We start from the raw sequence: 27,141 nt of genomic DNA on the forward strand, positions 1-27,141 counted from the left end.
TGGCTTCCTGCTTCTCCTAATCTCTGAGTTGACTTATTCTCTCCTGGTTGGCTTCTTATATCAATAGTGTAATCAATTCCTGCATTAAATTCTCTCTGCTTGAAACGTGCAGAGTGGTTTCTGTTTCCCTGGTCAAATCTTGACTTGTACATAGTCAACACATTTATAATTTCTGCAATATGATATAACAGACTCCCTTAAAATTGCTTAACATTTACTAAATCATTTAAACTTCACAATAACTATATCAGAAAGGTTAGTAGCATCCCAATTTATTTATGAAGAAATTGAGTCACAGAATGTTTAAAATATTTTACCAGGTTCAAACAACTAGTAAGTGGTGGTGCAAGGGTTTGATTTTATGCAGCCTATATTCTTAACCACTACACTTATTATCTCTCTAGTAAGGTTGACTTCACTACCTCTAAATAAATTAGCACCTGCTAAAGCACTGAACAAGATTATACCTCTGAATGTCCAGGGTTCAATGCCATATGTAACTTAAAATGGTGCCTGGAAAAGAGGAAGCATTCAAGATTCAAGAAGTTTTAACTTTTATCATTATTAACTTATTACAACATTTGAGATCTAAATAGTCTCACTGAAGGCAAAACTGTCTGTCAGCTCAAATATATTATGTTCATATTTCTAAGATTTCAATAAATAGTAAATAGAAGCCAAAACAATAATAACTATAATCATAATCATAATTATGATAACTGCCATATTATTGAAAAATTACATTTTGCCATGCAAATATTTAGCTGCTATGTATTATCATTCCTAGAAGGGAAAAATGTCATAACACTAAAATTTGGACAGGCAAACTCTTCAAGAAAAGGGTAGAACTTGAAATTAAATAAATTTAATATCATAAAAAATTTACCAAATCATCCTTATTTAATGCCATAGCAGATAGGTGAAATTGGTTCACAGACTCTGCCCTTGGGAAAATGCTACTCTAAATAATTTATTGGAATAATTATAGTGAACAAAAGCTCTAATAACCTACAAAGTAAAAAATTTAGATTTGAGGTAAATATTGCTATTTGCCAAACCAGCATTTTTTCTTTCCTTCTTCACAGACTAATTTTATTCATGAATTTAATCTATCCCTATATATCCATGTGCTTTGGGAGAAGTATTTGCAGATACAAATGCTAAATTCCAATTAAATCAAGCCACTCAGTTGTTCTTCTTGCCTCGATACAATTTGGCCTGCTTCTGTTCAATGAGCCATGAGAGAAATTTCACTGGGAGCTTCTGCTAAAGAAGCTCTCTTCATTTTCAGGATGAAATTTAAGAACTCTCCCTTTTCCTCTGGAAAAGAACAAGGAAACCTAAAGACCATATTGTTCAGTGGAAGCAGACGCAGGGTAGATTAAGGCAGTAATGCAGAACACGTATATATAAAATTCAGATGTTTGAGGAAGTCATTGTGGTATAGGATAGACCAGCCCTGACACCCACCCTACCTTTGGACTTCCAGTTACTTGATCAAATAAAAGTCCCAGCTGTTAATTCAACTTGAATTAAGTTTTCTGTTCCTGAATCCTAAACAAACTGATACAATAGTAACAACGAACAATAGATATTAAAATCTAACAGTCTGAGCTCAGTTCATATTGCTATAAGGGGACAAAATCCCATTTACCCTTACAGGCCCTGTAGCACAGACAGGAACAGCTACATAATTTGTGGGGTCCAATGCAAAATGAAAATACAGAGCTTCTTGTTCAAAAAATTACTAAGATGACAACAGTGGAGCGTTAAAGCAAGCACAGAGCCCTTTGGAGCACGAGGCTCTGAGCTACTTCTGTTCTCGTGCCAATGAAGTTGGCCCTAGGCCTAAAACAAGTCCCTTGACTTCTTTAAGTGTGTGGTTCTTCATTCCCTAATTGGAGGCATTATAATAGCATCTACATTACTGACCTGGGGTGAGCCTTGTTCAAAATATTAATTACTTAAGAGTATAGACTATTTAGGGACCATAATGTTTAAATTGATGTATACATGTGACTTCATGAGTTTATATTGACCTTTTTTCTAGAGATGTATTTGTAAATCTCCCAATGTATTTTTGAGCTATAGCTGTGGTATAGTTTCCCATTTGGATGGAAAACTTCCTCGTTGAAATGGGTATCTACTTCTAAATGTAACAACCATAGGTATGCAAATTTCTCTGGTTAGATTTTCTATAGAAATAGATGAAGAAAATCTATAAATAGGGAAATGCAATGCTGTCCTAATTTGTTTTCCCATGTCCAGTCCCCTAGTCATCCAGTAAAATTAGTGATTTAAACTATTTTAAGTTATATATTCCTTTGAGAATGTGAAAACGTAATCATTTTTCAAGAACACTCTGTATATGTTCATTTGTGCAAAATTTTCTGAAATTTCACTTTCAATTTGAAGCCTATCTATAGAATCAAACATTGGATCATGGAGCACTGGTTAAGAGCCTCTACATCTCTGAAAGTAACTGTTCTTAAAGATAAATTTGATGTAAATTTTGGACTGAACATTTTTTAACGTCTTGCAATTACCATACAGAATAAGTTTTAAGTTGTTTAATGCCCATAACCAAAAATAACTTCATCCCTCATTGCTCTGGCTCTTTCTGGATTATCTCATCAATAATATTGAGAAATCTTTACAATTCTTCCATGTGCTATGTTGTTTCTTACCTTTAGGCAGTGATTCTCAACCTTCTTCAGTTCAGAATAACTTGGGGGAGAATTTAAAAATACCAAAGCTGAAGCACCAGCTGACCCCAAAGATACTGATTTGATTTTTCTGCTGTAGACCCCAAATATTAGTATTTTTTGAAATCTCCCTAGATAATTCTAAAGTGCTCTCTGGGATGAGAAATATGTGAGTTGTTAAGTAAACAGATTTTATAAAAATTCTCATCTTAAATGGTGTGGATCATAGGTGCATTTGTGGGCCATGGTCACTGAGAATCAGGTCAATTAGTAGAGCTGTTTAAATAAATGATAGAAGAGGAGAAAATCAAGAAGACTCTTTCCTGAGAGGTAAAAATAAGGGTGAAATTCCAGGAGAAAAGCAATTCAGACTGGCAAGAGGACAGTATCTGCGATAAGTTTACTGCCTAAACTTTCCACCCGATCCTTGTAATCCCACAAATAAATGTGCGATATGCATCCACTATGAAACAATATGGCAATTCCTATTATATTTCTGTGTAGTTGCATGTGTATGTGTGTGCACATGTGTGTTCCAGTCTTCTAAAGCTGCTGGAATACAAAATACCGGAAATGGACCTGCTTTTTAAAAGGGGGCTTAATAGGTTACAAATTTACAGTTCTAAGGCCATAAGGATGTCCAAACTAAGGCATCAACAAATGGATACCTTCACTGAAGAATGGCCACTGGCATCTGGGGTTCCTCTGTCACATGGGAAGGCACATGGCAACTTCTGCTCCATCTTCTCTCTGGGGCTCTGGTTTCAAAATGGTTTTCTCCAAAATGTCTCTGGGCTTCTGTCTTAGCTTCTCTGGGTCCTTCTGCTTGCTCAAAATATCAATTACTTATGAGAATAGACTATTTAGGGGCCATAATGTTTAAATTGATGTATACATGTGAATTATGAGTTTATGTTGACCTTTTTGCTAGGGATATATTTGTAAATATCTCCCAATGTACTATAATTATGATTATTATGATTGTAGTTATTGTTTTTGCTTCTTTTATTATTTATTGAAAGCTTATAAATATGATCATAGTATTTTTGAGCTGATAGACAGTTTTGCCTTCAGTCAGGGCATTTCTGTCTTTAAGCATCTGGGGGTCCTATCCCAGCTTCTCCAAGGCAAACTCTGGATTTCATCTCTTAGCTTCTCTCCTGGTTCTGGTTTCAATGGCTGTCTCCAAAATGTCTCTGGGCATTTTCTCTCTAAGAGTTTCTAAGCTCTCTTCAAAATGTCTCTGCCTTTTATCCTCTCATAGAGGATGCCAGTAAACTAATTAAAACACACCTTGAATGGGAGGGATCACATCTCCATGGAAATAATCTAATCAAAATGTCCCACCTGCAAGAAGTCTGCACCCACAAGGTTGGATTAAAAGAACATGGATTTTGTGGAGTACATAATAGATTCAAACAAGCACAGTGTGTGTGTGTGTGTGTGTGTGTCAAGGGAGAAATCCAGTTTTTTGAATTGTGAACTAAAAGGAAGGAGCTCCTTTTAGCTCTTCAAGTTATGAATGTATCAATTGTAAAACTTCATGATTTAAGACAGTCAACAAATGAGATTCTCAATATGTGCATGTCCAAAAGAATAACCTCACCCCACTACACTTTTAACATCTTTAAAGATGCAAATAAATCATTACCAAAGCTGGCAAAATTTGAGAAGTAAGTGATGAAATGCTTGCCATTTGCAAATGTAAAACAAACCATCATTAAAATAAGAATCTCAATTGGTTTCTGTTCAGATGTCATAGTGCACACCTGATCTTTTCCACCCATGATAGTAAATAAGCGTTTTCTTTGGTTAGCATTACTTTTTTTGGAGAAATGTTAAGTATTTTCTAATTTTGAGTGATTTGCTTATATTCATTTCTCATTTCAAATGAGACAAAATCAATCTCATTACTTTAACAATTAAAACAATTTCCTTTCTCATTTCTTTACCAGTTAGAGAAACAGACAAAAAAAATCCTTTTAAATTAGGATGAGGAAAAATAAATAAATTTTAAATAAAAGTGAAAATATATTTACCAAGCCTCTCTTTCTTAATATTGAGATGAATGATAACTCTCAGAAATTAGATTGTGCTGAGGAGTTAGAGAATCAGTGATGAGGATACAAGAAAGCAAATTCTCTCAATCAGTTTGAAACTTGAAGCATTATCAGATGCCATTTCCCAATGAACTTGCAGTAAAAAGCCACAAGGTTTGCACCTGTCACTACTATGCTGATACTAGTTACTTGCATTGGTTTGAGATTTAAGAAGGGTGCCGAAAGCAGTTTTACACAAGAAAATCTGAATCTGTCACCTAGGAAAAGAATATGAAGTTTTCATGTTATTTTTCTTAGGATTTTGATCCCAGTATTCCCCTACTTGAGAGATTTTTCACATGGAACTACCTGACACGTTGCCACATACGTAGATGTTTTACAAAAATTACAGGCCCCTTTGATCCATTAAGGTACAGCAGCATAAAACATTCATTTTCCTGAAGAAATTCTAGGCTTCTAAAAGGAATTTAGTAACAGGATCCTACTTTGGACCTCACACCACCGTTGCTGTCAGGCTCTTCATTCTCTAAGGTTGGAATACATGTAATAGCAAAATGACTTAATAGTGGAAGAACACGTTGCCTTATAAAAGACAATTTTAACTATTTCAAACCTGGATAACTCATGTTAGCTTTCAATAATTGCTCTTGTAATGCTAGCTACTTTAGTTGCTTCGAGAGACATCTTTTGCCTGCTCCTTTCTCTGGTATAGTTGATAATATATTTCTGTAGATTAGCCACTATTTTAAAATAATTATGGCCACATAAACCATAATGGGTACCAAATGTAATACCTAGGTAGATAGAGGATATGATGCAAATACCCATGCTCATGAATGACTTCATGTTTGAGAAATGGGTAAACTAAGGGCTAAGTTAGTGTTTAAAGATATTGCCACCATTGTCACTCTCTTCCTCTGCTATCACTGGCCAGAGGGAAAAAAATGATCAACAGGGGATATGGTTATATGCTGATTTGGCTTATCTTTGTGATCTTACTCAAGACGTACAATCTGAAGAAATGTAATAGAATCAATGGCTCTGAGGAATAGCATCTATTGCCAGATCTACTTAAGTGAACGTTTTGCTTTTTAAAAAAGGAAACTCGCAAATGAGGTTTATCCATGATTGGGAAGCTTGAACTTATCCATGATCAGGAAAGTTACCACTGTCATTTCTGTTAATATTACCCCAATTACTCTCTAATGATGTAAAGAAGTGTTGGATGATAGGAAATCAAAGTTTCATTTTAAAATGATTTATCTTGATCAAACACAGACTGAGCCAGAATTAATTGTGATTCATTTAATTTCTCAGCAAAAGGTAGGCAGGCAGAACAATGTCTTTAATAGTATCTCTGATAAAATTATACAAAAGAGAGATGTGCATACATAGTGTGGTTATGGTATTTAGGTTTGGAAAAAAATCATGATGCTCATTGGTTGATTCATTTATCTATTCATTCATTCATTCATTAACATTTCACATATTTCCTTCCAAAGTTGATCACATAGCATTCTTACCATGATGGCATTTAAAGAAGGAACTTTCTAGGAGTTTCTTTAAAAAAATACTGGCCTTATTCAACTTCATTCTTCTGCTACTAGTTCTCCTAAGATGGTCTGCACTAAGATGATTTCCTAATGTATTTCTTGATTTCAGAGCAGACTTAGCTTCTTTAATGGATTATCTCCCCATCATCCAGACCTTTTTCTATAACCTTTGTAAGGAAATGCCAGCCAGCTGGAACAGCAGGGCAACAAGTACAGCTGGGAATTTCTGCCCCACAGGTGTCCACTTTTGCATTTGATCACTTGCCAATATCAAAGCTAGATTTGTTGAGGGGATCCCCACAGTTGTTTCACAGAAAGAAAGTTATCCACTGGCACTAATAGTAATAATCCCCTCCTCCACATCTGACTTAGTACTTGAGCTAGAGTCTCTGTCCCTTTTCCCCACCAATATTGAACCAGTATCAAGTTCTCCATCCTTTTCACAAATGGGTGGCAGACTGTCAGGCAGGAATTAGATGGGTACAGGTGGCACCACCTGCTTGAAATCCTTTTGAGAATTTTTTATTTCATTATTGCTGAACACCATTGCAGTGTTTTCTGTTCTTGCCAATAACCATGGTACCATTTGTTTGGGCTTAAAGTTTGTTCCAAACTCTGAGTTTTGAATAAACGGACCATGGACAGGAGTGTTTTCATTGAGAAAATGGAACAAATCAGAGAAAAAAATTGTTTTGTTGTGTAGAATTGAATACAGGTAATTTAATCAGAAAGGATGTAGGTTCATTAGCAGATGAGAAGTGATATCACTGATGATTTTCCAGAAGCTAATTATTTTGGGTTGTTGGTTTAGCTGAAATGTAATAATCATTAAACTGTGTGTTCTTAAATAATTTGTATGGATACAAAACCCAAATATAAATATCTATACATAAATAAATATAAATTTCTAACTCACCTGTATTTTATTTTGATTGGTACCTTATAAAATATATTATTTCTTTTAGTTATTAAAGTTATCATTTTATGTTCTTGTTATGCTTTAAACAGATAAAGGCACTGGTATTTACTTGCAATTTGGGCTGAAGTTTCATGTACCATCCTGAGTGAGACAGCAAACTACTGAAAAGTTACTTACAAAAAGCAAAGGATGAGACAATTTTACCAACCTTTAATGTGAGTTAAAACGAATTAGGTAATGACTTACACAAAAGTGCTCTCAAACTTCCTGAAGAGAATATGCAGGTTTAACAAGGTTCTTTATTAAGACTGCCCACCCACAGTATCCAAAGATTTCTAAATGCATCTCAACATATAGCCACCAAGACTATTCCTTAGGATTTTTTGCTTATGAGTAAAGGAAGGAAACAGATGACCCAATTAAACAGCACAATTGAGAATTTTTAAAAAGAACATTTATAAATGTGTGGGTGAGGATAAGAAAACGACAAGGAAAGGTGTGGTACCTAGCACAGTACCTGAGGCCCAAGGAGGGGGAGTGGTTACTGGGATCCAGAGAGAGTAGCTGTTTTACAGGGAGGGCCAACTAACAGCTGCTGTGGCCTTAGATAGAAGAATGGGGCTACTGCTGACCTGTGTCCTGAAAGGAAAAGAGACAGGATCTCACTTATTTCCCACCCTCTAATCTTCTGCTGGTACCTCCCATTGACCAAACCAAACAGAAGCCAAGGGTGTCCACCGATGCAGCTTAGCCTCCCAAAGAACCAAGCAGCTTGGTGAAGTGTGGATATGTGGAGGCAAATGTTAGAAATATTCAGCACAATCCATACATTCTGCCCCTTAGCATATATTCTATTACCTTTTCCTGATGAAAAATTCATATCATCAGGAGGACAAAGTTTCATTGCTATCATATCATAGCATAGTAATGTTAGTTCAATCATACTCTCACCTTCAATTTATCATATTCTTCAAGTAAGACAGAGGATGAAGGGAAGAGGGAAAATCAGTAGATAGAAAGACAGATAGACAGACAGACTAAACATAGCTGCTACAGTTCCTGCTTTTGTAATTGGTCACCGGATCCAAGTTGATAACCACAGTTTGTCATCCACCACATAGTACATGTTCCATTAGCTATAGTCAGCATCTTGACTGGATATTGTCCTTACCCTGTGGGGGTGAACCAAATCTTCATTTCTTCAGGATCTGAGTCCTTAATGGTCTTGACTTTATTGAGTTGCTAAAACTTTCCACTGATAAGGAGTTTTGGGTAAGAGAGTAATAAGAGGTCAGCTACTGAATTCCATGGCTTCCCATTCCTCCTCGTCTTGTTCTATAGGTCAACACAATGTCTCCACTGATAATCAGGATCAATCTCCCTGACTAGTATGGTGACCCTCCCATTCAGCCTTTTGGTTAAAGCAGCACACTGAAAATGGGCATGGGAAGATCTTAGCTTTCCCAATTCCTCTGGGCTATGGATGTGTCCTCCACTGTGTTCTCTAGGATGATTCCTTTCTTAAGCTGTAGGACTGCCAAACACACAAAGTCCAAGGTGGCAGGGTTGAGAAGCAAAAATCTTTCCAGTTGATAATTTGATGAAACAATGAGGGGGCCACTCCTGACTCAACTCCTTTGTCCCCAGAAATTCTGGATATGAATGGTGGCTTCATTGTTGACCATAAGTTTATGGCATACAGCATTTACGTAAGAAAACGTCCCATTCTCTCTAAGGATGTTTTCTTCCAGCTGGTTGCCACAATTAAGCCTTCATTAGACTATTTACTTATTATTAATATCTACTGATACCATGTGATACAATCTAGTCTCTCTCTTCTGTAGGGGATCTCATTGTTGCATCTCCTTTGTTGTAAAATGAACCCTCTGATCAGAAGCTGTGTTGTGTGGAATATCATGGTAATTGATGATGGTTTCTTTATGAACTTGAATGGTGGTGCTGACAGAAGCACTGCCCGACAGAAAGAAATCAATTCTCAGAAACTATGCCTATCACTGCTCTCCTTTATGGGGGGAAGGGTCTAATATAATCAACCTACCACTAGTGAATGGTGCCATGCTCAGGATTGCCCTCTGATGTTGGTAGGTTACAAACTTGGCTGGGGAAAGAAGTCAGATCAGTCTTGATGAAACTTCATGTTGCTGTTGAGCCAATATGTCACTTCAATCCCTGTGTCCCTGGGCTCTTTATCCATAGGCCTTTTGAGGAAGGGTGGCTAGGAAAGAAACTGACTGACATTCACAGAGTAGATCATCTAATTCACCTGTTTACTGAGGTCTTCCTTCTAGTGAATGGCTTCTCATGACTATTTAGTGAGAAAGTGATATCTCTGTACCCTGCACCAACTCTGAGAGGTCAATTCATATATCTCTCACCAAATTACTTGGCCATCAATCTTCCAATCCTTGTTGATCAACCTATTAGCCCCTACAAGTCAGTATTAATATGGGCATCAGGCCATCTCTCCTTTCACATGAAATGGACCACTATATATAAAGTACTTTCTGCTGGGAAGATTTCCCTTTATATGGTGTGGAATTACCTCTGATAATGCTGTAATGCTGTTATATGTTCTACTCTAGGTACTGTGGAGAAAGCAGTAAACAATATCAGAAAAGTCCCTGCCTGCATGGACCTAATAGTCTGGCACTTTCCCAAAGTGGCTTGGTTCATAATACCCTTAATTTCTCAGTAATTTTGCATGGTGTCCCTCAGCCAAAAGAAAACCTAATGGTTCCATTTATTTAGTTGTCAGTTCCAAATAACTTAATAATTATTCATGTCCTAACAACTTATTAAAAACAATGATACACACATATTTAAAAAATAATATTTTACTCCATTCTTTAGTAATCACTAATTAATTATTAATGGGCACTGCTCAATTTCTCAAGTTTTGGAATTACATTAGAACCCACCACCTTCATTTGCTATTTCACATTTCCTTGTGGCAAATGATGTTATTTTTTTATAACAGTCACTACTGAAAACCCAGTTTTGCAAAGATATCATGCCACTAAACTCAATGTAATGTGATCTAATGTTGAAATTATCTTCCTCAAGTTAGAAGTTTGTATGATATCTGATACATATATATACACATATATACATATGTACATATATACACATATATATATACATATATACATATATGTTAAGTATCACTGTGATTTTTTTTCCACAATTTCACAATATCTCACAATGACCCTGTGATTTCACTCTGGTGTCCCGGAGACTAGACTCCGGTGTCCTTGGGAACTACAGCCTAGGAAATATGAAAAATAAATACATGAAATGTTAGGAGATTATATATGATCTGAGAAAAAATAATAGATAAAAGGGTAGAAAAGAGTGCAATTAAAATAGGGTTTTTTTTTTTGCAACCTTGGCAATAGTGAAATTTGATCAGAAATTTGAACGGCAATCACGGCAATTGTTCTCCACACAGAGAAAATGAGAGTAAAGGTCCTGAGTTAGAAGTATGTCTCACATCTTTAGGAACATAAAGGAAACCAGTGTTGTAGGAAGAAGAATGAGTAAGTGGGACAATAGTAAGAGATGAGGTCAGAAAGTTCCAGATGGTCCGATTATATGAGGCCTTGTGACTACGAGGAACTGAGATTTTATTTTGAGTGAGATGGGAATTATTGGAGTATTTTGAGCAGAAGTGTGACATAAGCTGAGTAAAAAAAAATTCTTGCCAAAATATACACACTACAAGGCCAGAAAACGTCTGTTTCATTACTGATGCATATCAAGAAACTGAAGAGCATTTGAGTGTTTTACTAGAGGAAGGAAGGAAGGAGGGAAGGAAGGAAGGAAGGAAGGAAGGAAGGAAGGAAGGAAGGAAGGAAGGGAGGGAGGGAGGGAGGAAGGAGGGAGGGAGGGAGGGAGGAGTGATGGAGGGACAGGGGAGGGAAAAATGGCCTATATGTGGAGAGGGGCAAAGAGTGGAAGAAGGAAAACCAATTAGGAGTTACTGCGAGAGTTCAAGGAAACTAACTATGGCTTGGTCTAGAGTGTATGTGGAGAAGGTGGTGAGAAGTTGCCAAAATCGGGATAAATGTTAAAGGTAAATTGATGGAATTTACTAATGGGTTGGACAAGACATGTGAGAGAAAAATGTATTTATGTATATAGTACGTATATAAGAATTCAAAGTAAAAGTCAAGCTGGAGATATAAATTTATGAATTGTCATTAAATAGATGACATATAAAGTCACATCATCACATTGCTGTAGAACCATAAATTCTTCATAGCTCTCCTTTGGGTTGTCTGTTGCTGGCATGTTATTTACATACTTTTATGAATGTATTTATGAATGTTTGTGAACTCATGTTTAAGGAAGCATTTTTGTATGTATTACATTTATAATTATGTATGTTTATAATGCTGCCAAGCACCCCAGAAGAATCACAAGCTCAAGATCAATATTTTCTGTGTTAATTTTTCATCTAGGATTGTTGAACCAAGCAAGTAGTATCAATGGGATTCCTAATCCTATGGCAAGTTCAGGCCTAGGGTTTTCACTTCTCAGATCCACTCTGACATGAACAGATTTTTTTTTTTTTATCAACTCTGCTGGAAGCACAGTCCTCAGGCCCCAACTTTAAGCAGGGTTCTCAGCTTAGGCTCCTTATTTCACCTGATCCTGAAGCCTTGTTCCTTTCCCATTTAGTCTTTAAAACTTGAAGCTAGAGATAAAAGGGGGCTAATAACCTCCCACCCCTTAAGGACAATCTCAGTATTAGTCCATGGACAGCCCATGAACTGTTTCTCATTTATTTTCCCCCCTTGCCAATATAGTTCTACATTAGTATTTATTATATTTTGTGATTTTTATTTTATTATACTTATTATAGTTTTATTGTATCTTCTCCATCTTCTACATCCTAACTCTTTATTAGATTTATTCCAGGATATTGTAGTAGTCTATCTTACCAGAACTTGGAGTGTTTCTCCATTTTCTCATGCTTTTATCATGTTAATTCAAATGTTTTGTCAAGATATATTTAGGTTTTGTTACTTTTCTCAATAATGTTTCATGCTTGTTATTTTCCCAGTTCTGGATAATTTTTTGGAACCTTTTAAAGTACTGGTTCTTTTTCTTTTCTAATTTACAGTGTCAATATTAACTTGACTCTCTTTTAGTCAGTATGTTCGTTGAGCACATGACACCCTGTGCCAGCCACTGGCCTAACCTCTAGTGTGCCACTGAATAAGAGGGAAGAAGCCCTGCCACCTAAAAGTCCATTTATTCTTTGTTTCATGTGTCTCATGCTATCTTTTCTCCTCATTTTCTCATCTGTACTGTTCTTGGCATGTTGGAAATCATATTCGAATTTGCCCTACACACTGAAGTATCAATTATACTCTTTACAATTTCTAACATGAATTTGAATGCTGATGTTGTATTTTAGATTCTGTACAATTAGTCCTTATTTCAACCAACTCTTATTTAATTTATCCTGTTATGCTTTCTGAGACTATTCACAGCTGATGCATTATTTCCTTTGTTATAGAAAGTTCATGACTCTGTGTATCAGTATCAGTTTTCTAGAAGTGACTCCCCCCCCGCCAGAATTAGAGGAAGTACAAACTCTATTGAATAATGTATTCCCATGTCTTGAAATGTGTTTTCATTAGCAAAGATTATTTTCTGTTTATTCATTATAAGCAAAGGAATATCTAGAACTGTTATTTTCTCATATACAAGATATGTGGACTTGCCTTCATATCTGATCATTGTCTACTTAGATACTAATTGAATTAGCTTCCTCAGATCAATGGCTTTCAAACTTGTTTTATCTAAAACTTTGTTTCACTGAGATGGATCTGATTTTGTACCTAGTAGTTCTCTAATAGTCTATACTCAAAATTCTGCACTTCTCTAAGTGCAAGTATCAGTGTTAGTCTATTTTTTCGGCTCCTACAACCTTCCCTGATTTTTCTGTATTAGAGGTCTCTAGATTGATATAAAAAAAAAAAAAGTATTGGCGACATAAGAATTGGGAATGTGGGAGAGGTCAGCACAGCCATCTGTTTATGGCTAAAAACCAGCTCTGCCTAGAATCTTTGACGTTGTGAGGAACTCTAAGCTTTTGAACAGCTGGCTCAATAGATAGAAAATATTCTGTCAGGGAAAATAATGAAGAGTTTAAATATGCAGGAGGACCTCAAATAAGTTATATAAGCCCCTTGGGCAAGGGTTTCAGAAAACTGCTTTCTAAAATGTGACTGGTATTCTAGATTGAGACCGACATAGGAAATGCCTTCAGAAATAATCAATGTCTTAGCCCATTTCAGTTTAATATGCATCCAAATGACAAAACTGAAATATAAATTTTGAACTGCCAGGCTTATATTTTGAATCTGTGAGTGGATGCTATCAGTCAATAATGCACAATTAAGGAATAGGCACTTTACCTATATAATCTCACTAAATGATCTCACATCCAGGAGCAGAAAGTGATTTATCCCATTTTATAGATGGGGAAACAAGGTAAATAAATATATTCAAGTTCTAATTGCTAACACATTGTAGAATGAGGATTAAACCCAAATCAATTATAAATTGGAAATAATCCTCTTCAGGTTTTGAAGAAAAAGAGGGGATAATTTTCTAAGTACCTTAATCCAAGATACAATATATAAAAAACATGAATGTAATACTTCAATTTCTCCTATTATAGACGTATATATTTTTCTTCCCTCTTCCCTTAGGATTTCCAGAGATATATCCCAGTAACAAAAAAAATGAAGAAACAAATAAATGAAAACAAACAAACAAAACTCTACAAGTCTGAGGCACACAGTTATGTAACTGCTCACTAAGGGGGAAAAAACCCTACAATTTTCACAAGACGATAACAGAATCCAAAGTATCTACAATATATCATCCACAATGTCCGGTACATATTGAAAAATTACTAAGCATGCTAAGAAACAGGAAAATGTGTAACTTATCTTTTACAAATATAAAATATATGAAAATAGCACCACTGATGAGGGGATTGGAAATTTACATTTTCAAGGTTCTTTTATTTTCTGCCTAGTGATGCAATAGTAATTCTAAGTAGATTGCTGAGAAATATTAAAGAAAAACTAAATAAATGGGAAGATATACCTTTTTCATGGAATAGAAATTCTTCCCAAACTACTACATCTATTCAATGCAATCCTAATCAAAATCACAACAGGAAATTTTTGTAAATATTAAAATCCTTCTAAAATGTTTACCTAAATGCAAAAGACCTAGAACAGTCAAAACAATTTTGAAAAAGAGGAATAAAGTTATAAGGCAATATTAGCAGATTTCAAGACTTATGAAATGACAATAATCAAGATAATGTGTTATTTGCATAAAGCTATAAAAATAGTTTAATGGAACAGAAGAGAGTCCATAAATAGAACCACAAACATATTATTAATTAATTTTCAACATCAATGATAAATGCAATCCACTGAGCAAAGAAAACCTTTTCAAGAAGTCATGCTGGAACAACTGGGTATGTGTATGGGAAAATACAAATGAACTTTTACCCTATATCTCACACCACATACAAAAAATAATTTGAAATGAATAGACTTGAAAGTTAAAACTCTAAAGTTGTTAAAAGAAAACAAAGAAGAATATCTTCATGACAACAAGGAGGGCAAGGATTTTTTAGAAAGGATATAAAAGCATGAACCATTTATAAAATGATAAATTGGACTTCATCAAAATTAGAAACTTCTGCTCACCATAATAGCAGAAATTAAAAGACAAATATGATTGGGAGAAAGCACTTACAGTACATCCACATGACAGAGAACTTTTATCCAGATGTGTATAAGAACTTCTATAAATTAAAAATAAAAAGATAAAAAAATAGGTAAAAGAATTGTCAGACATTTCACAGAAAATATTTAATTGTCAAATAAGCACATGGGAAGTTTCTGTACATCTGAGTTACTAGGAAAATGTAAATATTAAAACCATAATGCAATTGTATTACACATCCACCTGAAGTTTCATAATAAGTAAAAATAATTTTGGGTGATAGAAATCAGAACAGTGATTTCCCATAGAGGTGGGGATGGACTGAAAGGGGGCAAGAGGGAACATTCTGGTGTGATGCAAATATCCTACGTCTTGAGTTGGTGAATACAAGGTACTGAATGTATATAATACTGTGCTAGGCAGTTTCTGAAAATGTTCCCAATGATTCCACTTTCTGGTATTCACACCTTGTAATATATTTCTCATGTAGGTGGAACCTAGTGACTAGCTTCTGACAAATAGAATATGGCTAAAATGAAGGCACGTCACTTCCAAGATTAGGTTACACCCTCTTCCCCAAGGAACCTCAAAGAAAGAGAGAATGAGACAGAAGAGAAGGAGAGGGAAAGGGACAGGGGAACAGGGAGTAGAGGAGAAGGGGGAGGCGGAGGGGGAGGAAGAGGGGGAGGGGGAGGGGAGGGGAAGGGAGAGGAGCTCTGGCCAATAACCAGGTAAAACCAAGGACCTCAATCAACAGCCTGCAGGGAGCTGAATCCTACCAGCAACCATGTGAGTGAGCTTGGAAGTTTATCTTCCTCCAGTCTTGAGGAGATTGCAACCCTGGTTGACATCTTGATGTAGCTTCGGGAGAGACCATCAGCCAGAGAAATCACTAAGCCATGCCCAGATTCCTACCCAGAGGAACTGAGATAATAATACATTTTGTAGGTTTAAGCTACTAAATTTCTTTTTAGAATTTGTTACACAGTAATAATCAATAAAATTCTATCTAATGTATAAAGTTTAAATCACTCTGATTCTTACAGATAATTGATTATAGTATCATGTTTTCTTAATATATGTATATATTAGTTTTTCAACAATATGACTCTGAACATTAGTTATTAAAAACAGACCCACATATGATATGTATTTTGTGCTCTGTGTTTATGGAGAATTCTAATAATTTCACACAATGGAATTTTACATGTATATCAAGAAAATACAGCCTTTTATTTCATACTTTTTCATAAACCCCCCCAAGAAAACTCTAGAGAGTAGATACAACACATGATCTAAGTAAGCTCTTGTTTAAAGGAGTTTCAATTATGCTGAATAAAAAGAACAAAAAACACAAATGTGATTAGGGAACAAAAATAAATTGTCATCTGATATATTGCTACCTTCCTTTGACCTTCAACTTCTCAAGTAATGGTTAAGAAGAAAGTAAAAAATCAAAAAGGCTGCCAATTTCTGCCTTGATTTTGACTATTGTATGACCAATTGAAGATCTAATTTTACACTGGCATTGGGGTTTTCTGCATCCCTAGGCATGATGGCACGTATGCTTGTGTGTGTGTGAGTATGTTCATGAGAGCAATCCACAGAAGAGTGGGTGTAGGATTGGGTGGAAGTGTGGGCTGAAGGCAAACTTGATATATTTTTTACCAGTGTAAGCAACAGAAATTTATTTTAATTCACACATTCAACATCAAAACTATATGATCTCTCCTATGGCACATTGCCATTTTCTCTGCTTTTGAGCTTGTCCTTCTAAATATTCATTTATTTAAGTCAGATGTCCGTTTCTTTACCCAGTCTCTGTAACAGAATTTGGCACTCTTTAAAACCATACGCTACAGTGGATGGTGTGGTGGTTTGAAGCTGTATGAGCCCCAGAAAAACACATTCTTAAATCTAATCCATTCCTGTGGGTGTGCACCCATTGTAAGTAGGGCCTTTTGATGAGGCTACTTCAGTTAAGATGTGACCCACCTCATCAGGATAGGTCTTAATCCCATTACTGGAGTCCTTTATAAGTGACATGAATAGAGAGAGAAAAGAGAGAAAGAGAGCATGGAAGCAAGAAGGTGAAAGCAGTGAAGCCCAGAAGAGAAGGGAGAGACTGGCAGATATGCCATGTGCCTTGCCATGTGACAGAGGAGCCAAGGATCACCAGCAGCTGGTCTTTGGGAAGAAAGCATCACCTTGATGATGCCCTGATTTGAACATTTTCTTGGCCTCATACTGTAAGCTAATAAATTTCCATTGTTTAAGTCAACCTATTTCATAGTATCTACTTTAAGCAGACTAGAAAACCAAAACAGATTTTGGTACCAGGAGGATGGGGAGCTGTTATTGCAGTTATTGCAAATACCAAAAATGTGGAAACATCTCTGGAATTGGATAATGAGTGGAGACTGGAAGAATTGTGTGGTGCTTGATAGAAAAGGCCTAGATTGCTTTGAAGAGACTTGTTGGTAGAAATATGGATGCTAAAGTTACTTCTGATGATGCCTTAGAGAGAAATGGGATAAGCTGAGAACTGAACTCCTGGGCACAAAGAAACCAGAAATTGATGGTTTGAAAAATTTTGAACTTCCAGAAAGTGAATCTCCAGAGACTTGTGCTCTTGTGAGGGTTTAACTGAACATGGGCCCAGTCAATCATTTCAGTGCAAGTCAGGATTGAAGGTGCAGCTGTCTGGGAAAGATTTGTGGATAGTGCTACTGTCTGATAGTTGGACCCCTATGCACTAAGTGAAACAGGCAAGGTTTTTGTGAGATCTGTACGAATGGAATCACTGCCAGTCTGGGCAAAAAGGGATAGAAAAGAACAGACTGAAGGAAAAATCACTTCAAGGGCAGAATCATGGATGGTTAGGTCTGGACCAAAGATATCTTCTCAGGCCAAGAGAGCAGGCCAACTCATGTGTGTGAAAAGGGGGAGTCTGCCCTGGAGCTTGGAGATGGTGGGCCTTCTATCCCAATGCTCAGGAAGAGCACAACCAGCCCATTTTCTCAGATGCCTGGGATTTTACAGAGAGTCTGGCTGCCACCACAATGCTTGATACAGTGTGCAGGAGGAGCAGGCCCACAGGACAAAACATCATTCCATAGATCACTCTCAAAGACTGAAATCTAATGGAGTATGCCCTGCATGGTTTTGGAATTGATTGGGGCCCATGGCCTCTGTTTTCCTTCCAATTTCTCCCTTCTGGAATGGAAAAGTTTATCCTATGCCTGTCCCTCCTTTGTATATTGGACTCTAGGTTTTACAGGTCCACAGATAGAGAGGAATTGTGCCCCAAGACACACCTATAATTGATTTTGATGAGACTCTGTACTTAGCATTGTTACTGAGATAACTTAAGACATTGGGGGTGTTGTGATGGAAGGAATGTATTTTGCATTTTGAAAGAACATGTCTTTTTTGGGTTCACAGGGAGAAGTGGGAAGTTATACATACCCCAGAAAAACATGTGCTTTAATCCATTCTTGTGGGTGTAAACCCATTGTAAGTAGGACTGTGCCGGTTTGAATGTATTATGTCCCCCAGAAAAAAAACCATATTCTTTGGTGCAATCTTGTGGGGCAGACATAATAGTGGGGATTAAGTTGGAACGTTTGAATTAGGTTGTTTGCATGGAGATGTGCCCCACCCAACTGTGGACGACAACTGATGGGATATTTCTGTGGAGGCGCGGCCCCACCCATTCGGGGTGGGCCTTGATCAGTGGAGCCATATAAATGAGCTGGCTCAAGGAGAGGAAAGAGAGTGCAGCTATGAGTGACGTTTTGAAGAGGAGCAAGCTTGCTAGAGAGGAACGTCCTGGGAGAAAGCCATTTTGAAACCAGAACTTTGGAGCAGACGCCAGCCACGTGCCTTCCCAGCTAACAGAGGTTTTCCGGACGCCATTTGCCATCCTCCAGTGAAGGTACCTGATTACTGATGTGTTACCTTGGACACTTTATGGCCTTAAGACTGTAACTGTATAGCCAAATAAACCCCCTTTTTATAAAAGCCAGTCCATCTCTGGTGTTTTGCATTCTGCAGCATTAGCAAACTAGAACAGATTTTGGTACCAGAGAAGTGGGGTGCTTTTGCTGCTGAGTTTGCAAATACCAAACATGTTGGAACAGCTTTTTAAATGGATAATGGGGAGTTTCTGGAAAAGTTGTGAAGAACGTGATAGAAAAGGCCAAAACTGATTTAAAGAGACTGTTTGTGGAAATATGGACTCTAAAGATAGTTCTGACGAGGCCATGAACAGAGATGATCAATGTGTTGTTGTGAACTGGAAGAAAGGCGATCCTTGTTTTAAAGTGGCAGAGAATTTGGCAAAATTAAGTCCTGGTGTCAGATGGAAGGAAGAATCTGGAAGCAACAACCTGGAATACTTAGCTGAAGAGATCTCCAGACTATGTGTGGAGGATGTACCCTGGCTTCTCCTTGCAGCTTATAGTAAAATGCGAGCAGAGAGAGATAAACTTAGAACTGAACTCTTGGGTTCAAAGAAACCAGAAGCTGATGGCTTGGAAAATTATGAGCTTCCAGGGGGTGGAATCCCAGAAGCTACAGCCCAATGTGAGGATGTAACTGAACATGGAACCCAGCTGCCATTTCAGTACAAGCCAAGATTGGAGATGGAATTATCCAGAAAGGATTTGTGGAAACTCCTACTGTCTGATGGCTTGGACCCCTGTGTGCTTCATGCAAAGCCAACAGAAATTTTGCGAGAACTTTATAGACAGAGCCGCTGCCAGTCTGGACTGGAGGAGACAGACAAGGAACAAATTGCAGGAAAAATTTCTTCAAACACAGAGCCATGGAGGTTGAGGTCTGGAGTCAAGAGGCCTTGGGCTGGGAGAGTGGAGCAGCCCACACGCATGGAAAGGGTGAGTTTGCCCCGGAGTTCGAGGGTGGGCATTCCACCTCGATGCTCTGGAAGAGTTTTGCCACCTGAGGTCCCAAAGAGGGTGGAGCACATTCCCAGGGAATTGGGGAGAGCCTGGCTGCCACCACACTGTTCTGAAGGGGTTGAGCGTGTGCCCCGGAGATGGAAGGGAATCCAGGAGCTGCCCCGATGTTTGAGGAGGGTGGGGCCGAGAAGGTGGTCTCCCCAATGTGTGGGTATGTTGGAGCACTCACCTAAGCATTTGGAGAGGAAAGGGCTGCCGAAAAGGCCCTTAGGAAGGGTTAGGCTTCCACTCTCTCAAGCCCCAAGGATGCAACGTTGTTCTGTAAATGACTCTCAGACTTTGAAATCTAATGGAGTTTGTCCTGCAAGTTGGAGGAGCTGTTTTGGTCCTGTTAACCCTGTTTTCCTTACTCTTTCTCCTTATGGCAATGGAAATGTTTATCCTATGAATGTCCCTCCTTTGTATATTGGAAGCATATAACTTGTTCTAAGTCCACAGATCCAAAGCTAAAGGAAAAGTATGCCTTAGGACTGACCACACCTATATTTGATTTTGATGGGATCTTGTACTTAACTATTATTACTGAATGATTTAAGTTTCTGTGGTATTGTGGGATGAATGATTTTGTATTTGGAAAGAATATGTTTTTCTGGGGCCCAGGGGGTGGAATGTGCCGGTTTGAATGTATTATGTCCCCCAGAAAAAGCCATATTCTTTGATGCAATCTTGTGGGGCAGACATAATAGTGGGGATTAAGTTGGAATGTTTGGATTCGGAGATACGCCCCACCCAACTGTAGATGATAACTGATGGGATATTTCCATGGAGGTGTGGCCCCACCCATTCGGAGTGGGCCTTGATCAGTGGAGCCATATAAATGTGCTGACTCAAAGAGACTGAATGGAGTGCAGCTGTGAGTGACGTTTTGAAGAAGAGCAAGCTTGCTAGAGAGGAATGTCCTGGGAGAAAGCCATTCTGATACCAGAAATTTGGAGCAGACGCCAGCCATGTGCCTTCCCAGCTAACAGAGGTTTTCCGGACGCCATTGGCCATCCTCCGGTGAAGGTACCTGATTGCTGATGTGTTACCTTGGACATTTTGTGGCCTTAAGACTGTAACTGTGTAGTGAAATAAACCCCCGTTTTATAAAAGGCTATCCATCTCTGGTGTTTTGCATTCTGCAGCATTAGCAAACTAAAACAAGGACCTTTTGATGAGACTACTTCAGTTAGTAGTAATCCTCATTCAGAATGGGTCTCAATCCTATTACTGGAGTCCTTTATAAATGACCTGAATATACATATAGAGAGAGCAGGGGGTGGGGGTGGGGTGGAGTGGGGTGGGGGAAGCTCCACAGAAGCAAGAAGCTGAAAGCAATGAAACCTGGAAGAGAAGAGAAAGCCCAGCAGATGCCTCCCATGCCCCTTGCCGTGTGGCAGAGGAAGCAAGGATAACCAGCATCTAGTCTTTGGGAAGAAAGCATCGCCTTGATGATCTTGATTTGGACATTTTCTCAGCTTCAAACTGTAAACTAATGAATTCCCATTGTTTAAGCCAACCCATTTCCTGTTATCTGCTTTAAGCAGCCTAGGAATGGTTTTCCACTAAAATGCCATTTAGCTCTATAATGCAATACAACTGGAAGAATGCCATATGCTAGTAATTATAAAAATTAATAACTTACAGTTATTTTAAAAAACTGTTCAGATGATAGAACAGTTGTAAGGTATCTTCTACCTTACATTGTCTTCTTAAACACAATTGATGAATCCCATAGCCTTTCAGCAGGATTTATCCCATCTTACTTTGGTTGATCCATTATGACAATTTCAGAGATCAACCTTTAGAGAAAAATGCAAACCAATCCAAGGTGCTGTGGCAGAAGTTTTATAGCAACAATAAAAATTTCTTACAAATAAATATAGCAAGTAAATTCAGATAATGAAAGTGCATTTGAGATAATTGATTTGAGAACTTATACAACCCAAACCTGACACTTCCATTCCCATCTTCATTTTGCTTTAAAGGAGATTTTCATTCCTTGACATGTTTATTATTTTGATACTGAGCCAGTTTCCTCAAAGCATTTTCACTCCAAGGATCCTAAACTAAGCAAATAAATATTATGCTATTTTAAATAGTCTTTACTTTATTTAGAAAACCAACCTACTCACAGGTAAGTGATTGCTCATGCATGAAGTCTGTCATTGGAAAACTTGCTAGCTTCATTAATAACTTTAAAACTAAACTTCCAAGTCTGTAAATAGAAAAATCTCAGCTTGTGAAGTGGTGGCTGGTTTTTGTTGCCCTCTACATGACTCCACATGTAGATTGACCTTCAGTTGCTAACTTTGGAGGAATGGAGTTTGATTTTATTAAGAGTATAATGATGAGTGACATTCAAAATATTTCACCACTGTACAGGAGGGCCACAAAAACTTCTGAATGGACACTGGCCATAGGGCTGCAGCAGGGTCCTGGACCCAGTTGTCTCAGGCATCACCCCTTTATTTGCTGGATTTTGAGGGGTATGGGGGTAGTCAGAGCATCACATTCAAGAGGGTTCAAGATAGCCACTGTATACCAGCTGGTATGAAAATATTACAGTACTTGAATGATCAGTGAGTCAGTTTGCACTGGCTCTGTATCAACTTAGATGGTGTTTGTCCCCTTGTATCTTCATGGATTGACTATATATATTGGCCCAGGACTAATCTTCATTGTAAAACTCAGTCCTTTCATGAGATTGCAAAGGGAATTCAAGCACATCAAGCACAGTGTAGTTTTATTGACGATTCAGGAGTCACAGGGAGGGGTTACATCTCTTAGCACATAGCATTTTACTTAAAAAATCCCCAATACTCTTCTCAGGACTCTTCAACTTACCTCCAGCCAAAGATATTTTATTTCCCTACTTTTGAGTTCCACTTGATCTCAAAGGCAGGAGAGAGGATTCCCTTTTTCCTGAATATGCTTGTCCTTTCCTGTAAATCAGTTTCTCAACTGGTACTTACTGATAATTTGGATCTGATAATTCTTTGTTATGGGGAACTTGGTGGGGGGGGGTGCCTTGTGAATTGTCAGATACTAGGAGCATACCTGGTCCCTACTTACTCATTTCTAGTAGCACCCTCCATCACCAGGTCCCCAAGTTATGACAACCAAAATATCTCCAGATGTTGTCAAATGTACCTTGGGGAGCAAAATTATCCAGTTGAGAAAAACTGCTCTAAATCTATTACTCATTTCTTATTTAGAGCAATTTAAAAACTGTACTCTAATGCCTTTAAAACCACCTCATACACATCTGTGATTAGCCCTGAAAACGAAGGACACATCTTTCTAAGAAGGTAGTGAATGGAAGCTATGTTTATCTTTCTCTGTTGTTTAGAGGGTTTTCTTACAACTAGAGAAGAACCTCAAATCTGATGGGTTATTTAGGGAGATTATGGATTTCATCATTCCAGGTAGTTTATGTGTTTTGTGTTTGCTATATTGAAAAGAACTTCAAAGATAAAATTAAATCTATTGTTAAGTTTCATTTCAAATCTTTGCCCCAGCAGAGCCTAATTAAATTCACCCTTATGCTTAATACTGTTACTCTAGAATCTTTCTTCTTGTTTTTTAAAATCCTCAGGAGAGAGAGAAATTAGGTGGTTAAGTAAGCCACTTGAAGACTGCTCTTCATTCTAGATATCCATATGTCCTTGTTTAAAAATCATTTACTGTTTTTGATCTGGTGCATATATTCCCCTCTTCATCCAAGTGATACATACGTGCCATTAATTGTGAAGCTCAGGACCGCTTTCAGATCTTGCATATTTCCCAACCAAGCTTGGATCAGTATGAGAAATTCCTTTCAATCTACTACCCTACTGTTGTATAGTAAGTCATCTATGCATTGCATTATGATTTGTTTCAGTGAACTTCTCTCTTAGCTAAATCAGGTTTTCTAAGTAAATTTCCTCCAATAATACAATCCAACCACAGCTAAACTTATGAAATAGATAATATTTGTGTTTGGATTTCTAGGCCCCTGATTAACAATTAGGGAAATTAGAATGTATAGGATTAAATAATTTTGCATAAGTCTATGATTAATTAGGCTATCTATAGATCTTGCATCCATAAAGGAAGCAATGCATTACATTTTATAATTTTGAAAAGTAGGATGATTCCTCCACACACTAAAAGCAAATTTATGAAAAATTGAGGTCATGTTAGTCTTCATACTCACAAGAAATTCAACATTATTTCCAGTAAGTAGAAATCCTATTCTTAGGGGGAAAAAAAACACAGAAATTTACATTATGGAACTTTTAGCCAAAACCTTTTATGAATTAATTTTTATTGTTCAATCAAACCCATACCTAAAACATTTGGTATCAGAATCATTAACCACATAATTGCCACCAATAAAATACTCCTTAGTTAAAATAATCTAAAAAATGTCTGCTGTCAGTTTTCATGACAAATGTTAGGATAGAAATATGTATCAATCCTCAAAAACCATACAAATAACTACTCTGAATACTTTATTATATCATACTGTCTTTTGCAATCTTTGTAAATATGGATTGATGTTCTGTCATTAATTTTTGTGAGATTCAGGTTAGACAACGGGAACTCTAGAAACATTCATTGCCAGAATTCTCACTCTTAACAGAAACGCAATTAAATAGACTGCTTTTTGACAAGGTGTCTTTTTAGTTTGGTTTCTCCCCAGAATATTACATAGAATAGAACTGAAAATAGATATAAGTGCTATAGAAGTATCACAGGTGTTATTGCCCTTCTTGGTATGGTTTTAACCCTTAAGTCCAATCCACTGAGAAACTAGAGGTTTGATCTCTTTTACAGCAATTCCTTCCCCTATGGAGAAATAGCACTAATGATAAGTGTTTCCATTCCAATAAAATCTAAATATGAAAAATGCTGATGAGGGTACAGCTGAATATTTCACAAGTGACAAAACAGGTTTTGATAAACAAGTAAAAATACACATTCTTAAAAATGAATGTAAGTTTAATATAATCATTTTCTATCAGATTTGTTTTTACTTTTGGCTAGCTATAGCTCCCCATTAAAGACATTTTTCTCTTTAACTGTTGATAGATTTTACACAAACTAGGGAAATATCGTCCCCTACTGTTCAGTTCTGATAAACTGTCTATAAGGAAACTTTTTCTTTCAACCTATCGAATCCTTCCTACCCCAGAGACTTCTGCATGGATCTAGATTGCAGAAAATAGAATTTCTTTTTGTGGTTCTAATCACATAATCATTAAACTATCTATTTTCAATTAATTTGGTCCAGCCATTTTCTAATCAAGTTGGTTGCTAAGATTTTTGGATAGCATTAAGTATAAAAGTAGCTAAGACAGAATATGTTTATAAGAAGTATTCCCTCTTAGAGTGAAGGAATACTTGTTTATTTAATAAACAAGAACATTATACTACTTAAATTATAAATATCTATTTTATATGCCCAATATGAATACTTTTTAAAACTACATATTTATAAAACTAGGGTTTCTCTTGATAAAGCCTGTCAATCATGAACTATTTTGACATGCATTAGAGAACTAAAAAAAAAAAAAAAAAATTGTTTTTACAATTTAAAATTCAGAAGACATGATTTATTTATAATATAAGCAACTCATTTTAGCTGCCAATTTGATACATTTTTTAAAAGGCAAAGAATTTTTTAAAATGCACACTTATAAAAAAAATACACATTTGTATGTTTAAAAGCTATTTGTCCTCAATTTTACCTTATTTGGATATTATTATTATTACATGCTTTAAGGGGTTGGACTTATAGCTATGCATAGGACTTTTATACTTATAACCTAAAGATAAATTTCTAAAGCAATAATATCTGTTTGAAATTGGATTAAATTTTAAAAATTAACAAAGAAACCATTTTGAAGTAACACCTACAAAAATTAAGGTGTGTTTCTTCTTGCAGTCACTAAATTACTACACTTTCTTTTCACCAGCCTTTTGAACACTTGGCTGTAAGAAACAAAAAAAGAATGCATTTTGAAGTGATTTATTTTTTAGAAAAACATCTTTAAAATCAAAGATAATTATCTATCTTTTTTATTTTTCCTCTGACAAACCTCTGCAACGAAATTATTTTACCTCAGTTAAAAATTGACATCTCAGTCTTTACTGATACTATGAGTGAATAAGGTTATAATCAGCAGGGAAGCACTATCCAAAATCCAAAAATGCATGTGTCAGCTTATAAAGTCTTTTCTTAACACAAGGTAGAATACAAAGTGTTATGTTGAGGACATTTTTTAAAATCTAGAGTAACAGTGCTCTTGCATGGAAAAGAAAACAACTAGAAAGCAAGTCTCTATAGGAAGACAAGTAACAGTTAAATGGAGAGGAAATGTGACAGAAGTATCAACACAAACCTCACAGATTAGTTATGTATCTCATTTTCCCTGTAATTATGAATTCCACACAGATCAATACAAATGTGGCCCGGAAAAATTCTGTTATTACTGATGCAGGACCATAATTCGCTACAATTTAGTTATGTGCTTTGTATCTTAAGAATAATCTTCCAAGCATCACCCCTTGCTCCTCATGTCAACTCTCTGTTCTGGCCAAGTCATTCTTATTTTTCTGCTGAATATACCATATGTATGTTGAAAAATCTATTCCTCATTAATTTTTGCAAAAATTATCGTGATTTTTGCTAGGAGACATATTACAATAATTCAGCGTATAGGTTTTCATAATATCCAAGGATGTCCTTTCAATTAATGAAGAAACTGAACTAGCCTATGACTGATTCATAGAAAACTGGTTAGAAAAATCCTCACACACCTAAAATGAATTGCATGGACATTGCCTTTTATTTATTTAAAGGGTATTATAAATGTAGTCCCTGTCCATAAGATGAGGAAAACACAACAGAGCTTTGAAAATCAATGCAAATTTCTGCATGTAGTATTTGCTCAATATACATTTGTTGAATTTGAAAATAAAACTTTAAAGACTATAGATAAAGTATTAACAAGTACATTGTACTTGTGAATATTTTCTGTACATACACATAAAAAAATCTGAGGAAATTTTTCATTTCCTGACATTTTTATATCTTGCCTACTGAATCCATGAGAGAATTGGGAAAAATTAACTCAAGAAGCAGAGAAAAGCTGACAAAATCTAATAACA

The sequence above is a fragment of the Choloepus didactylus genome, chromosome 11 (genome assembly GCF_015220235.1).
Source record: "Choloepus didactylus isolate mChoDid1 chromosome 11, mChoDid1.pri, whole genome shotgun sequence".
In the NCBI taxonomy this organism is placed as follows: Eukaryota; Metazoa; Chordata; class Mammalia; order Pilosa; family Megalonychidae; genus Choloepus; species Choloepus didactylus.